Genomic DNA, 17,500 nt, shown 5'->3' on the forward strand with positions numbered 1-17,500 from the left:
GTCCCTTAAACACGGGCGCGCACATACAATCGCTAATCCGGCATGGACGTGTATTTATTTGGAATTGAGTAAACAACTGCATTTAAACCTTCGCTTCGATTGATTGCTTTGAGGTGATTTTAGTAAGACTTAAAAGGTGCTCCACACATTTTTAGGCTAAAACATTTTTTATCACTTACAGCAAACATCACCTCACCATCCGCTAGCTGCCTGTGTCCCGAATACACTAAGGGCTTTCAGATATAACCTCCAGAGTATATGCGAAGGTTTGTCAAACGGAGGTCCTACCCTTCGGATGATTCAGATATGATGCTAACCTGCGGACCTTATACTGACCTTATACCGACCTACAGTATGTGTGAACGACATACACGCACATTACAAAATCTCCGTGTGGTTGTCGAGTGAGGGGTGGGGGCTCGCAGAGTTTGTGAGAGGCGAGAAATGACACAGAATATATGCCTCCACAGGACGCACAAAAGAAACGACACACCATCTCACTAGGTGTGAATTTTAACCGCATGTTCTACGCCTCATTCAGACACAGCACATTTACATAATGTCCGGAGGAAATACTAGGAGGGGGGCAGTAGAACAACCGGCTAAGTTTGGACTTCCATATGACCATTTATGTTGTTCAGATATACGGCCCCACCGTTTAACATCCACAGAACCTCCGGTCTTACACGTATGTCTGAAAGCCCTAACTGTAAAAAAAACGTGATCTCTGTGGACAGCCCAGGCTCCAAAAATGGCAGCAAAAACAACCTGGGCAAACCTAGCTCACAAAAACATAACAAACTGTTCCAGCAAATCACAGACAAGATGCTCGTTTAGGAGAGTTTCAATTGCACGGGAGGGAGGGGGAGGAAGTAGCGAGCTAGCTCTCTGTTTTGTTTGAATGTCAACAGAAGTGACGTTACCCAGCATCGCTTAGAGCACCATTAAATGCACCAACTGAAGTTTAATTTCACTGCTAGTTACACCCCTGCTGGCAGTCGTAAGTCAATGAACCATTTCCAGACCTACTGTTGATCACAATTGAGAAGGTCTGCATGCTAACCAGGCTTGGATTAGTTGTTTGATTGATAGCATTTCAGAAAACTGAACATAGAAGTTATACGTTTAAGAATCAGAGAGTATTGAGGTATTTTTCTTAAAAAAGTCACAAACTGCCTAACCAATCAATCACCAAAATAGTTGTCAATTAATTTAATTAAGTTGATAACCAATCGATTAATTGCTCCAGCCCTCACCACCCATGCAGGGCACACTGACAGTTCAGTTGAAGACTTCCCAGTTCATATCAATTCAATCTTATTATATTCAATTCCATTCTAATCTAGCCATTTAACTTTCAATTAAATTTAACATTCAATTAAATTCAAATGAACTCTGTGTCCTTAGATGACATAATATGACAAAACTTGCATTCAAAGCATAAATCACAGATTTTAGATACAGAATGCAAAGTCTTCATGGCAACATGGCAACACACTTCAGATCAGAGAGGAGAAAAACAAAAAACTGTGTGTGTGAGTGTGTGTGTGTGTGTGTGTGTGTGTGTGTGTGTGGGGTGTGAGAGAGAGAGAGAGAGTGTGTGTGTGTGTGTGTGTGTGTGTGTGTGTGTGTGTGTGTGTGTGTGGGTGTGTGAGAGAGAGAGAGAGTGTGTGTGTGTGTGTGTGTGTGTGTGTGTGTGTGTGTGTGTGTGTGTGTGTGTGTGTGAGAGAGTGTGTGTGTATGTGTGTGCACGTGCTCCCTCAGCCTCACATTTCACTAACACATTTGTGTCTCTGACTTCAATGAAGGGTTTGAAATGTAAATCCAGCCAACAGAAAATCTGAGGAAACTTTGTGCCATATTTCCACCATATTTTTACCATTTCATTACAGGTTGGAGTTAGTGAGCTGAGCGCGGCACCTTTTACGCCTAAACTGAGCTGGAATCCCAGGGGACCATGAGGTACATGTTCTGCTTTATTTATGGCTCCAGACATGGAGTATTCTTTTTCATGAGTTAGAACAGTAATTATGGTTCCTTCTGGTGGGTGTTGGAAGACGTAGGAGAGGGCACCAAGATCAGGTATGTGGAAACATCCCAAATTTGTCCCTGCCTTTGATGAATTGTTCACTTTCTTTTCACTTTACAAATACAGCATAACCTGGAAACTACTGTAGATGTTCTGGTCAAGTTTGTCCCATGACCTCATTACAGCAGTTTGTGTGATCATTTGTGCGTTTAACATTGTATTTTAATGATCACTGATGGAGGTCAATGTCAGTATTTCTTTGCTGTTATCTCTTGCCAGTATTGTGAATGTCAAAATGGTTTACTGTATCTTTGAATAAGGTTGTTATTACAACATCGACCATGTATCCCTTGAGGGATAATTAACTATATTTAATGTTGGAATAATGAGTAGAGCAATGTTCACAAAGAATAACCACCAAAGACTAAAGACTACAAGGAAAAATGTCATTTTAATTATGGGCAGCCATGCCCTTTAGAAATATGTTCTGTCTATTTTCTAAAGTGGATACATCACACTAGGTCATGCCAGTTTGGTTTCTGAACTTTTTGGAAGGAATTTGCATGCAAAATACATGGCCTTGTTCCACCGCATATGCCCTTCATGCTTAAATGAGCTTTTCAGCTCTAATGTCCAGATTAAATGCACATATTAATTAAACTAATAATACTCGGGATATCATACAGCACTTTCAATCCACTATCATCGGAGCGCCTCCATCAATCTTCAAACACCCTATGAATTCTGGAGTCTATCCCTTATAATTGCTAAGTTAATTGGAAAAAGTTCTGGAAAAATTCAGCCTCTTATTTAGTTTTATTTGACTTATAAAGTGCCTAATCTGACCATTACTGTGACCAGGCTGTGACATTACCTTACCTGCCTTACTTCTGGTACTAACAGGTGTTCATGAGATCATTGATTCAGTTCCCCCACTGCTCGATTATGGCACAAATTATAATCACAATTATTTTATCAATACTGAGATCACGATTATTCATCACGAATACTCAATGATTTTGGAAACATCATCGATTTTCTAAACTTTGAAAAAACAACAGCAGACAAAGGGGTGTGCTGGGTTTATAACCCAAGACAAAATGAGGGCATTGTTGCAAAACAGAATGCAGCATACAATAATCATGCAAATAATCATTATCTTTTTCCGATTCCGCTGTTTTCATAATCCTTCAAAGTCATTGACGATTCATTGATTAATTTAATTAATTTTACATCCTTACTTTACATAATTATAGAAAATGATCCCTAAAAAAGCTGATGCTTTGGGTTAAATGCTATGTTAAATTAATGAACAAGAGTAGCCTAAATGATGATTTGAGATTACTGATACCAAGACAATTTACACAGTGGACTCAAAATGAAATGCTTAAAAAACATTAAACATCAAAATATCAAAATATCAACATCAAAGGATACTTCAGGACCACAAAGTAAATAACATTAGAAAAAAAAGGTAAAAAAGGTTGAACAGGCGTGCGGGAACCTATTTTTGACCAGGGGTGCTGAATAATAAAATAATAGATGTCCGACGATAATGTTTCGGATTTTGACTACTAATAAATATGTCATTTTAGTGCGGTGTGCGGGTGATAGCAAGAAGTTTTAGAAAAGTCCTGGGAAGCCACAAATTCCAATGTTCTCTGACAGCACCCCGAGTCCACTGCGCCCACCCTAACCCCACAGAAGCGCACTTGACATCGTTATCATTCCAGTATAGCTAAGGAAAATTACTTTTCTGATCGTCAAAACCACACCAGGGATGTATGGCTTTAAATATAGGCTAATAATCAGGCTGCAATGATCTCGCAAATAATTTCTGAATAGCCTAAAGTGTGTCATCTGCACAGCAAGAATGTGTCCTAATGATTTCTATCTTAGCAACTAGGATAGTGAAATGATTTCACTAGCTATACATTTATTAATTTTGCAAAACTGTAAAACACAATTAAAGTTTCTTTCAGCTTATCCATGCTTTTTTGGAATGTGTAAATCGCATAGAATATGTAGGCCTATATCAACCGTAGGCCTACACACTTGATCGCTATGACATAGCTGAAACCACGCTATGGTTCTTATAGTAACTGACTCACGTTCACGTTGGTCTCTATAACTGTTCATTTTTAGTAGCCTATATTCGAACCTATCCATAACCCATTTTTGCTTTTTGACTATACATACAACACATACTACACATACAAAAATATAAATAATGTCAGACAGCGAATTAGTAATTATTTAAATATATATATATATATAATAATTTTTAAAAATCAATCTCCTGCCAGCAGGGGGTGCTGCACCTTCCCCCGCCCTTCAGGTTGGACAATTAATCAGAAATCCTCAGATGTCATCATATCTCACCTTTCACCTTTCACCAAATGTATCATATAAATCTACATTTTATTAGATATTTCTGGTCATGATTGATTGTAAATATTTAATTTTCCCAAAGGCATTCATTGAAGTGGCTCTGTAAAACTCGCCAAAGCATAACAAGTAATTATCATGCATGTACGGTCACCGGGATAAATCTGTGCAATGAGCATGATATTTATTTCCGGTTCTGTCCTGCAGCCCTCGAGTGAGCTCATATTCAGGAATGACCCGTCTGTGATTACACGGTTGCTCATCCAAAAACTCACCCCTCCTTTTCTCTCTCTCTCTCTTGTCTTCCCTGGGAATTTATCTGTCGCTTCCCAGGGCTTGGTACAAGGAAAGCGTGATTGGGTGTGCAAAGAGGAAAAGAATAGACAAAAGACCGAAGCGCTGAAAACAAAGACTGACCCCCGACAACAAACAAATCTAAACAAACAAACACTGGAACAAACAAGTACAGACACACAGTGTATAAACACAAACACACAAAACGCAAACATTGAAACAATATCTGTTACAAACTCTCCCTTCCTCACACATAGCCCCCCTCCCACACACACACTCTCTCTCTCCTTTTCTTTCTCTCGTTCTCTCTCTGTGTCATAAGCATACACATACGGAGTCCCCCCTTTTTCTGTCTCTCTCTCTCACACACACACACACACACACACACACAGAGTCTCTCTCTCTCTCTCTGAAACACACACTCTCTCTGCATTAGTCATGCTGTGTATGCTTTGGCTCCCAGCAGAAAAAAGAGAAGGGAGCAAAAGGAAGCTCCCGTATCAATCACTCCATCTTTCCCTGCGGCGGAACACGCCTAATCCTCCAGCCCAGAGAAAAGGGAGCAGAAGCAGACAGAATGACAGATCAGGGAAATGGAGAGAGAGAGGGGGGGGTGGAGAGAGAGAGAGAGAGAGGGAGGATGAGAGGAAGCCAAAGAGAGCAAAAGAAAGACAGGCAAGGTAAAAAGACAGAGTAAAGAGGAATAAAAGAGAGAAAGAGAGAGAAAGAGAGGGATGAGAGAGGGTGGAAGAGAGTGGAGAGAGGAAGAAAAGAGGGAGGGATGATGAGAGACAACGGAGGAGAGGAGAGTAAGAGTGGAACAGTGACTCACACAGCAGCCCCCCAGAGGACCAATCACACAGCAGACTGGCATCAGGACTGGCACAGGGTGACGCCCTGGCATTTTTCAGCGTCCCTCTTCACATGTTCAGCCCACTTTAACATGCACACACACACACACACACTCACACGCACACACGCACGCGCACGCACGCACGCACACACACACACACACACGCACACACACACACACACACACACACTCCGCAATGCACGCACGCATGCACGCGCACGCACACACACACACACACACACACACACACACACACACACACACACACACACAAAGAGAAAAACATTCAACTGTTCCTAACCCACATCCAGGCTGGGTGGACTGGTCCAGATGTTTATCTTAACGAGGGCAGCAGGGAAACTACTGCATGGATGTGTGAGTCACAGCTAAGAGCATATGGGAGAGCAGACTGATGTGAAGGCCTGGACTGTGCTTATGTGTGTGTGTGTGTGTGGGGGGGGGGGGCACACAGCCTTCAACACAGCAGTCATTTAGTCCTTCCAGACCCACTAAGTGGTTTGTCATGTAAGATTCACATATGTGTTGTTTAACAGAACGTCTACTTGGACACGTGTAAGACACATGAGACAGAGAGAAACAGAGGGGGGGGGGGGCAGATTGCAAAACAGTAAAACATTATAGCTACACACAGGTCTAAGAAGTAAACAAATTCATCCATGTATAAAATCACACACACACATTTTTGAAGACTGCCAACATCAAACTCTAATCAGTTGTGACAGGAGAGGACATGGGGACACAGCACCTCCAGACATCGTAGACACACAGACACATGCACTATCTCTCTCTCAAACACACACAGACACATGCACAGAGCAACACAAAATGCCCCTCACACTATCTCTCTCTCAAACACACACATACGGCAACATCCATGTGTCATCACTCAGGAATATGGTCACAGTCATGCAAATTATTGTGCCATACAAACATGCCCAATTACACACATATGCACAGAAATGGTTACACACAAACACACAAACACACACACACAAACACATACACAAACACACACAAAACACACACACATATTCACAGTTGGCAGGTTAAGCATGCAGACAACAGACACACATTCACACACGGAATGCAACTACACCACATACGGAGAGATAGAGAGAAAGAAAGATTGAGAGAGGGGGGGGGACTTTTATCCTGTAGAGCTGATGTGTAAAGCCTGTGTTTCAGTGGCATGGAAATGAAATAATTGTGACAGGAACAGGAGTGAGGCTATTTATAGTCGGAGCAATCCGAACACAGACCGCAGATAACCCCCTGTTCAACAGATGCTGCTGCTGATTTTACTACATACTTACACACACACACACACACACATGCACGCTCACACACACACACGCACGCACGCACGCACGCACCTCTCACACACACACACACACACACACACACACACACACACACACACACACACTCTTAAAAACACTAACATTCCCTTCAGACAAACTTGAGTTTGACAAACTCAGACAAACTCAGTAAGAGAACCACACAGAATGAAACTGATCTCATGGAAGCTGGACATTTGAGAACTCAGTGAGTGAAACACAAACACACACACACGCATGGGCACACACACACTCAAGTGGAGATTCACCTCAATCCTGCCTTCATTCTATCCACCAATCCAGAGTATACCGTCAGCACTCTGGAATGCCACTGTGTTCTCTAGCTATTCATTAGCCTAGGTACAAAACACACACTAACACACACACACACACACACACACACACACACACACACACACACACACACACACACACACACACACAGGGCAAGTGTGTACACTAACACACAAAGTGCTTGCACACATATACACAGGCACACACAAAAATGAATGCAAGCGTATGCATGCACACACACACACACACACACACACACACACACACACCACCTACTAACTAGGGCAGAGGAATGTGACAGGTAGCAGCTAAAAAGAGAGAGGGAAAATGGAAGGGAAGGAAGAAAGGATGGAAAGACATGGGAAGACAGGGATGGGAGAGAGAGAGGGGATGGGATCGGACAGAGAGGAGAGAGAGAGAGGAGAGAAAGAGAGAGGAAAAGAAACAAAGACAGACAAGAAGGGATTGGTAGAGCAAACAGAGAGAGGGAGAGGAGAGAGAGAGAGGGATTAGGAAGAAAAGAGAGTGGCGTTGATGAAAGTGCCCTGTTAGTCCACTATTACTGAGGAGTTTCTGAGGACACCAAGTCAGAGAGGAATATAAGACGTTTAAATCTCCATCCATACACACACATCTGACACACACACACACACACACACACAAAAGCACACACTCTGCCCCTACATAGAGAAGGTTCATATGGATGTTCCCACACAGGCAGCACACACACTATAATCAAACACATACACACTTATTCACTCACAGGCACACACACACACACACACACACACACACACACACACACACACACACTAATCTCCTGATTTGACCACCACATGGCCCCTGGTAGATCACGACCCCTTCAACGCTGAACATTCTCTTAGGGATTCAAGATGAACAAATCCACTGGTGTCACCCATCTGCTCCACACACACACACACACACACAGCGCAGCGCAGCGGCACCGCACACACACATCATTACATCCATCGATTTCTCAATATCGTTCTCTGTCTTTCCTTCTTCGCGGGATCCGCGCACGTTCACGTACCGGACGCGCGGCACACACACACACACACACACACACACACACACGCACACACACACACACACACACACACACACACACACACACACACACCACACACACACAATTACAAACAAACACACAGACCGGGTCAGTCGCGTTCCCTCTGGGGTAGCCTAACGACATGGCCATTATGACTGCACCACAACTCAGCAGCCTCTGGGCCTCACAGAAGGCAGAAAGAATCCTCCGTCCACAATTATCATAGCCGGCCCTAAACTTAGCCCTACTGGCCCAATGGGCGGCAGCACAAGGCAGCGCAGGCCATTCCTGACCCCGACCGACGCCCCAATCACTTTCTTCTTGACTACACATTTTTAAACATGCCTTCATATGTGCATTTTATTTTAACATGGTGTGGTATTTCAAGTGACATAATATTGGTGAATTCCTTTTATCGTAGCCTATTTAAATGATATCTGTAGTGTGTGTGTTGCTTGTAGTCGACATGTAGAACACAGCATGCTATAAAAAGTTAATCATACATATGGTTTGATGCAACATAATGGTGAATTATTTGAAATGGTGAATTGCTTTATTGCATTTAAATGCTTCCTTTAGTGTGTGTGTTGCCGTGGTCCACATGTCGAACAGCAGCATGCCATAAAAGGTCAATCACACGTATGGCTTGATGTGATTTTAGCTGACAGACCTCAGCAGTAGGGGCCCACTGAAGCAGAATGGATTTTGACTGGAAATTACGTCCTAGAGAAAAGCTGGTACTCTAATGGGCCACGGGTCGGGAACAATGCTGACATCCAAGCCTTCACAGAAATCTTTTAAGTCCCAAATGCATGTTTAAAGAGACGCTTTTTTTTTTTTTGTGGAGTTCTTGCCTTTTTGTTCTGCGCCCTACCCACAACACAATCACCCGACGACAAAAATATGCTTCGCTCCGCCGCAGCAAATAAAGCACTCCGTTCAGCGCGACGAGAAAACAGTTGAAATGCACACCGTCCCCACGGCCGTGTAGCTGCGCTGTGCTCTAGTTCTGCAGGAGAGAAGGAACCGGAAACAAGGCAGGCTGAGCGGAGCTGAGGCCCACTCATTAGAGAAGAAGAGACACTGGCTTAGAAGGAGCGGAGGATCCGTGCAGGCTGGCACACTCAGGAAATCCAAGCACAGCTGGATATAGCCCCGTGTCAGCTCTGAGAAGGAAAACACCAACGTAATCTCTGCTGACACAACTGGGAGAAACTTTTCTACGTGTGTGTGTGTGTGTGTGTGTGGTGTGTGTGTGTGTGTGTGTGTGTGTGTGTGTGTGTGTGTGTGTGAGTGAGAGAGAAAGAGAGCTAACATGTATGCATGTCATCAGAGGTAAAAAGAGTGAGTTAGGGAGCATGTGTGTGTGTGTGTGTGTGTGTGTGTGTGTGTGTGTCAGTGTGCAGCGCATACACATGTATCCATATCACAGGGAGAAGACAGACAGGAATACACATCACATCACAGCCATAGTAGCACATTTTCCAACACGCCACATTTTCCCCGACAGTGAGATAAGTCTGTTTTCTTAAGACGCACATTACAGCATTAGCACAAAGGCATGCTCAACATGCATTATGCATGAAGAAGACTTCCCCGACACACACCACAGCAGCTACTCCCCCCCCCTCTCTCTCTCTCTCTCTCTCTCTCTCTCTCTCTCTCTTTCTCTCTCACACACTCTGTCTCTCCGTCTGTCACAGGGACACCTTACACTACAAAGACAGAACTGCTGCATTATCCGGCACTTTCACTGCTAACACACAAACTCTCACTCAACCCACTGAGATACATCAGACAGGGAGGGAGAGAGAGAGAGAGGAGAGAGAGAGAAAGACAGAATGAGGGAGAATGAGGGAGAGAGGAGTGTAAGGGGGAGGGAGAGAGGGTGGGAGAGACTGAGAGAAAACGAGAAAAGAGTGAGCAATTGGGAGACAGGAAGAGAAAGAGTGCATTCATTCTGACACACACACACACACACACACACACACACACACACACACACACACACACACACATACACACACACACACACACACACACACACACACACACACACACACACACACACACAAAACACAAAACACAAACACAGTGTGAAGTCTGCTGTTAAGCTGGGTTTAAAATGTTCTTCCTTGTGCAAACACAAGCACGCCATGTGCCTCTCCCAGCCTTGACTCAGCCTTGCACCATCCATTCTATGTATCCCATCAGATGTCTCTGGGACCCAGAAGGAAAGGCCTAGATAGATAGATAGATAGATACTTTATTGATCCCCAGAAGGAAAGGCCTAGATAGATAGATAGATAGATAGATAGATACTTTATTGATCCCCAGGGGAAATTCAAGGCCTGAGGAGTCATGCAGAGCAGAAGAGGATACAGTTCACCTACAGAAATCAAACTAATTAAATGTGCAAACTCAATTCCAAACAACACAGGAATGCCATGCCCTCTCTGCTATTTACCCAGCATGCTCTAGGTGGTAATATGGACCCTTTCAAGAGAGTTCCATTATCAGCATCATAGTTGGCCCCACAAGACTTCCGTTTTAACATTCCATATGTTATCTTAATGCAGAGGAAGTAGATTGGGGCCCAAATAAAACGTTCAAGCATTGTTTTTGTTTTTATTGTTGAAAGGGTCTATAAAAGGCACAAGGAGGGAGTAGGGCGGTGTTAATCTGGCAGTGATGGAAGTGTTTAAAAAAGGCAAAGGGATACTAGGCACTGTAGTGGATGTGTTAGCCTAGCAGATAACCAAAACGAGGCAGGACTAGCCTACTATGTTGCTAGAACACATCAATCTGACATGGGAAGCATTAACACAGAGGTGTAAAAGTCCGGCTTCAGAAAGTAAAAGTCCTGCCACATGTTAGTTCTAACCATTCACTTAATCAGTTGATTTTAATCATTCTTAAGCCAGGTAGATCAGCTAATTAGTGAGGTCACATGTGTTAAGTGCCCAGGTAGAACCAATACATGGCAGGACTTTTACGTTCTGAAGCCAGACTTTTACATCTTTGGTTATACCTGATGCACGCAAACTTTGTTTGAATCGGAACATTGCTATAAATGTGCACAGCTTGCAAGAGCCCGTCAACACAAAGTGCTCATCTCCTGCTTTTTTAAAAGCAACAGGTTTATGGAGATGTTATGGGCACATTACTCAATTTTTAAATCGGCTCAGAATTCACATTATACTCATTTCCAAGCTCAGACTTTTCATGCATTCCAGGCTTCAGGCCCAATGCAAACACAACAGTGTGGTGATGACTCATTAATGGGTTTTCCCACTAGCTGCTGGCTCACAGTCATTATGTACAACTTTTTTTGTTAGAGAAAAAAAATGTTGGGACTCAGAACTACCTCTTCAAGTAGTGTTCCAGTGCAATGTTCCCAGTTGGATGTATCTACGTTCTGCGGGCTCTCAAAGGTGGCATTAAAAGTGTAGATGCTATGTTACAGGGAGGCTACATCGGGCATGTAACTGAAGTGCTCCATTCACGTAGAAGAATAGTTTTAGAAGACTGGTCTAATTTTTCAAACGTACGCACCCACCGCTATCACGTCTGGTATAGCCAGATCCATTGATTCTAGTGGAAGAATTCTTGCAGCAGACACTACGACACTACCTCTGGTTCAGACACAACTTCAGAAAACAATCTAAAGCAGTACACAGTGGAGAAGAAGTATGGCATCTTTGTTTGGTTCGGTGTAGGCAAGGCAGAAGTGGGTATGTGGGGATGTTTTCTTAATGCAGGAATTTCTGGCCGGGGTTTGCACTGACCAACGGGACTTGGGTTTCGGCTTTTTGGCACTTCTCTGTTGTTATTCACTCCCTCAATCTCTCCCCCTCTATCTCTCCCCCTCTGTCTCTGTTTGTTATTCACTCCCTCAATCTCTCCCCCTCTATCTCTCCCCCTCTATCTCTCCCCCTCTATCTCTCTGCTGTTATTCACTCCCTCTATCTCTCCCCCTCTATCTCTCTGCTGTTATTCACTCCCTCTATCTCTCCTCTGTCTCTCCTCTGTCTCTCCTCTGTCTCTCCCCTCTATCTCTCTCACTCTGTCTTTCTCCTCTGTCTCCTCAATCTCCCCTCTATCTCTCTGACTCTCTCTTCCTCCATGCCTCCCTCTCTCCTCACCCTCTCACTCACTCTCTCTTTCCCACTAACCGACTCTCTCCCTCTCTCCTCACCCTCTCACTCACTCTCTCTTTCCCACTAACCCACTCTCTCCCTCTCTCCTCACCCTCTCACTCACTCTCTCTTTCCCACTAACCGACTCTCTCCCTCTCTCCTCACCCTCTCACTCACTCTCTCTTTCACACTAACCCACTCTCTCCCTCTCTCCTCACCCTCTCACTCACTCTCTCTTTCACTAACCCACTCTCTCCCTCTCTCCTCCTCTCCTCCTCTTTCCACATAACCCCTCTCTCCCTCTCTCTCACCTCTCACTCACTCTCTCTTTCACACTAACCCACTCTCTCCCTCTCTCCTCACCCTCTCACTCACTCTCTCTTTCCCACTAACCCACTCTCTCCCTCTCTCCTCACCCTCTCACTCACTCTCTCTTTCACACTAACCCACTCTCTCCCTCTCTCCTCACCCTCTCACTCACTCTCTACTAACCCACTCTCTCCCTCTCTCCTCACCCTCTCACTCACTCTCTACTAAACCACTCTCTCCCTCTCTCCTCACCCTCTCACTCACTCATTCTGTCTGTATCTCATCCCTCGCTCATTTTCTTTCTCTCTCTTTCTCTTTCCCTCTATCCATCCTAATGTAGGTCTAGAGGCTGAAGAATAGCTGCCCGCCTTGCCCCCCCCTCCCCTCTCCTCTCCTCCCCTCTCATCTCCTCTTCTCTCCTCTCCTCCCCTCTTCCCCTCTCCTCTCCCCTCTTCCCCTCTCCTCTCTTCTCCTCTCCTCCCCTCCCCTCTCATCTCCTCTTCTCTCCTCTCCTCCCCTCTTCCCCTCTCCTCTCCCCTCTTCCCCTCTCCTCTCTTCTCCTCTTCTCTCCTCTCCTCCCCTCTTCCCCTCTCCTCTCCCCTCTTCCCCTCTCCTCTCTTCTCCTCTCCTCCCCTCTCCTCCCCTCTTCCCCTCTCCCCCTCTCCTCTTCCCCTCTCCTCTCCCCTCTTCCCCTCTCCTCTTCTCCTCTTCTCTCCTCCCCTCTTCTCCTCTTCTCTCGTCTCCTCTCCTCCCATCTCTATGTCTGCCTGGCTGGCTGGCTGTGGCCGTGGTATGAAATCATTTAAAGTCGGTCCATGCCCTCTGGACTGGCGATGACACACTAAAGAAACAGGGGACCCATGGAGCGCTTCACGCAGAGTACCGTTTCACACAGCGCTCGCAGGAGGGACCAAAGCGCTAAAGCATCAAATGCACTGGTTTTAAAAGGTGAACAGGACAGTGTGGGGTGGCCTTTAGTGTGTGTGTGTGTGTGTGTGTGTGTGTGTGTGTGTGTGTGTGTGTGTGTGTGTGTGTGTGTGTGTGTGAATGTCGGAGGGGGGTGATGGTCACTCGTGAGCCTCCGACTGGTTTAAACAAACACACAGACCACTTGCCTGAGTACAAATGACTGTCCAACTTACTGACAGGCACTCAACCACCAGGCTACATGCTGGCCTGAGAGAGTGACTAGCCCTCCTCTGGGTCAGTAGATACACACACACACACACACACACACACACACACACACACACAAGAGAGAGAGAGAGAGAGAGAGAGAAACAAACACACATGCCTACACACACACACACACACACAGATTCAAGAAAAAGCAACAGTGTTTTATTTGAGAATATTAACATGGTTATAACATGGCAATAGCAGTGATACTAGATTATGCTATTCTTCCAAGACAGAACTCCTCTAAGAAAAAAAGTGACAAATTCAAAGACTCAAATCCATTCCAAACAGGGCGGCAAACATGCCTCTAGTTGGTCATTCACCTGACTGTATACAATCAGAAACACTATCTCAGTGGTCAAACAAAATGCTGTTTGCTGAACTTAGGCCGTGTGAAATGCCCACACCATTCAGCTAAACTGACACAGAGGGCAGTGGCCTGTATCCTACAGTAAATATCATAGTGACAGGCCCTGGGCTAGTGGCCTACCAGACATCCATCTCTTCTGGTTGTGAGGGGATTATATATCTCTTCCATATCTGATTATAAACACCTCCCTTCCCCCTCTTTCTCTGTGTGTGTGTGTGTGTGTGTGTGAGTGTGTGTGTGTGTGTGTGTGTGTGTGTCTGCTTGTGTGTGTGTGTGTGTGTGTGCGTGCGTGCGTGCTTGTGTGTGTGTGTGTCTGCTTGTGTGTGTGTGTGTGCGTGTGTGCGTGCGTGCCTGCGTGCGTGCGTGTGTGTGTGTGTGTGCTTCCCTGCCTGCATACCCACATGTCAAAGATACATCAATTTCTAATTTCCTGTTCTTCCATTGTGGGGATCTGTGATAATAGACCCCAGATCCTTGGATGTAATACTTCTAACAATAAATTTGCAAAGGCATTCTGTGGGGATTTAGTGGTGACTGGTACTGTTGGAGCCTAGATCGAGCCTAGTTACTTAAGAGGGGCTCTTAAGGAATCAATGTAACCACTTTAAATTCTTATATGAAAGGCTTTGATAACCTGATAAACACAGGATTTAAGAGTAAAAGCAACCCTCAATCCGTCTTTGAGTCTAGACTGAAATAAAATAGATTATTTATCTTGTCTGCAGATCTCCACGTCTATGTTATCTGTTCAACTTAGTTTACAGTTTACAGACGGCATTTGGCGATAAGAGACACCTGGAACAACTCAACCAGAGCCTCGTCTTCATGGTTTGACACGGTCTGAGAGAGCAGTTTTCAGGCGATACTTGTCCTGATATGCCACTTAGAAAAGAGCTCGGTCTATTTAATAACTATGCGAGGGGACGGCTCCACCCAGCAGCGTTCCCAGTCTGCCGCCCTACCTGTCTTTCACCGCTGCCAAACCGGGCTTCGGAGACAAGAAACGCCCAGGTCGCCCTCAGGCCTCTGTTTCAATACCCCACTCCCTTTCAAATGACACGCTAACACTGCCTTTTTTACCTCACAAGATGAGCCCTATTCCTGTGTTCAAAGGCATGGGGTCGGCAGGGAAGATTGGATTCGCATAGCTTCAGTACGCGGACGCAACAGCAGCAGCATGGCCGCGACGCTTGTTTTGTAGCCACCCAAATCAAGAGGAATGACAAGCACGCTCGGCTCACGAAAATACATTAACTAGCCAGCACGTGATCAGCTTTTCGAATATATTCGCCCATAAATGTGTCTGAAACATTAACATAACACAGGCTAGGCAGACGTTTGAAAATGCCAATGGTGTCGATAACACAACCGGTAGACGCATCTGGTCACTAGAGAGAGACAACAGGCTTCAGGGTGTAGTGCTAGGTGTACATATCGTTTGTTCTGACCATAGACTGTATGGTTCTGACATATGTAGGCTACAGTGTAACATGCTATAGCCAGCGACTTCCCAAGTAGTCAAGAGAACATTCCCATATTCAAATTCTGTTAGGCTCGAGTTCACTCATCCACCTAGTTCTCGGCAACCTGTGACATGAACTTAAATGTTATAGAACAGTAATCAACCGCGACAGACGTGAAACAATAACACACTGCGCCGTGCACTAAGCTATTTAACCTATTTTCCAAGCGCAAGAACATCTAACACCGACTACTTAGAACTTTAAACGCTTGCATTCAACCGTGAACTGTGTTTCATGCCGAAAGGCGAATGCTAGACTAATCCTCGACCACACCAGCTCCAATGCGAGTCATACAGAATACGAAAAAAAAGCATGATTAGAATGCTCAAAACTCACCTTCACGCTAGGGTACCATTCCCTCCTATCGGAATATGGAGAAACGTCCAAGTACAGCGACGGGCAGAACTCACACATGACACACAAAACGAACCTACAGTAGAACAGCACTTCTCACAGTCAGACAGAATAGCAGGGGGCAGTGAAGAGTGGCAGCCTAAAAGCGGTGTAGTGGCATGGCGCCGCGCTAGGGGGGAGTAACGTCTGCAATTAACTGAGCTCCCCAAATTGGAGTAGTTTAATTAATGATATAGCGCAGTCGCAGTAACGTCAACGAATAACATAATGTTAATGTTTTGGTGTTTATGGTACAAATATATATTAAAATCATTCTTCGTTCTTTTGCTGTATTAATTATGTCCTTTACGTCTGCTCTGAGGAAGTCACATGTCACGTCTACAGCACACACACACACACACACACACACAATGCATGCACACACACACACACACACACACAGTGCTCCAACCCTACTTGTTTTTCTCTCTTTCCACCTTAATCATCTTGACTCAATCAGCAGCTTCTCCTTCACTCGTTTGCCCTGGAGTTATTAACCTGTTCTCCAACCTCATAAAATGGATTGAGAGTGGTGTGTGTGTGTGTGCATGCATTGTGTGTGTGTGTGTGTGTGTGTGTGTGTGTGTGTGTGTGCCTGTGTGTGTGTGTGTGTGAGCCGCTGGAGTACTATGATGCATGATCTTCTGTCTTTGTTTTTCCCCCTTTCTTTTTTATATACTATTACCTACCTGTGTAATCAGAAATGATTGGGCTAAACCATCCCACTCTCTCTCTTCCACCCTCTGTCCCTTGCTCTGCCACCACTCTCTCAATTCCATCCTCTGTCCTTTGCTCTGCCACCACTCTCTCAATTCAATTCAATTCAAATGGTGCTTTATTGGCATGACAAATATGACACTTGTATTGCCAAAGCAATTGTTACATAAAAGTACAGTATCAGGATCTAAGCAATTATACAGGTACAAGGGATAGGGGTACATGGACAAAGTGTAAAGAACATATTTTTTTTTTTTTTTTTGTCTGTGTCTGAGTACAACATATTGAGTTCAAGTTCTGAGTGACTCAACATAGGCAACAAACTTACAGACATACAATACATCAGTGCACAAATCTAAAGTGGACTGAGTAGAAACTTCAAGTATGGTACAGTATATACAACATGAGGGGACTGTGTTGAGTTAGTGTATGTGGCTGTGGCTGTGAGAGAGGGGTGTGTGTGTGTGTGTGTGTGTGTGTGTGTCTGTCTGTGTGTCACATGTACATGTGACACACACTCTCTCACTTCCATCCTCTGTCCCTTGCTCTGCCACCACTCTCTCACTTCCATCCTCTGTCCCTTGC

General features: G+C 44.8%; 1 long non-coding RNA gene across 1 annotated transcript in view; it reads right to left on the minus strand.

The window, feature by feature from the left end:
• LOC125292518 overlaps positions 1-16,273 on the minus strand; it is a 41,917-nt gene extending 25,644 nt beyond the window's left edge. The window contains exons 1-2 of the long non-coding RNA XR_007193199.1: positions 16,138-16,273; positions 4,933-4,937 (exon numbers count right to left, since the gene is read on the minus strand). This is a non-coding gene — a long non-coding RNA (uncharacterized LOC125292518). The remainder of the gene's footprint in view (positions 1-4,932; positions 4,938-16,137) is intronic.
• Positions 16,274-17,500: the final 1,227 nt, after the last annotated feature.

Source organism: Alosa alosa, chromosome 3, assembly GCF_017589495.1.
Source record: "Alosa alosa isolate M-15738 ecotype Scorff River chromosome 3, AALO_Geno_1.1, whole genome shotgun sequence".
NCBI lineage: Eukaryota > Metazoa > Chordata > Actinopteri > Clupeiformes > Clupeidae > Alosa > Alosa alosa.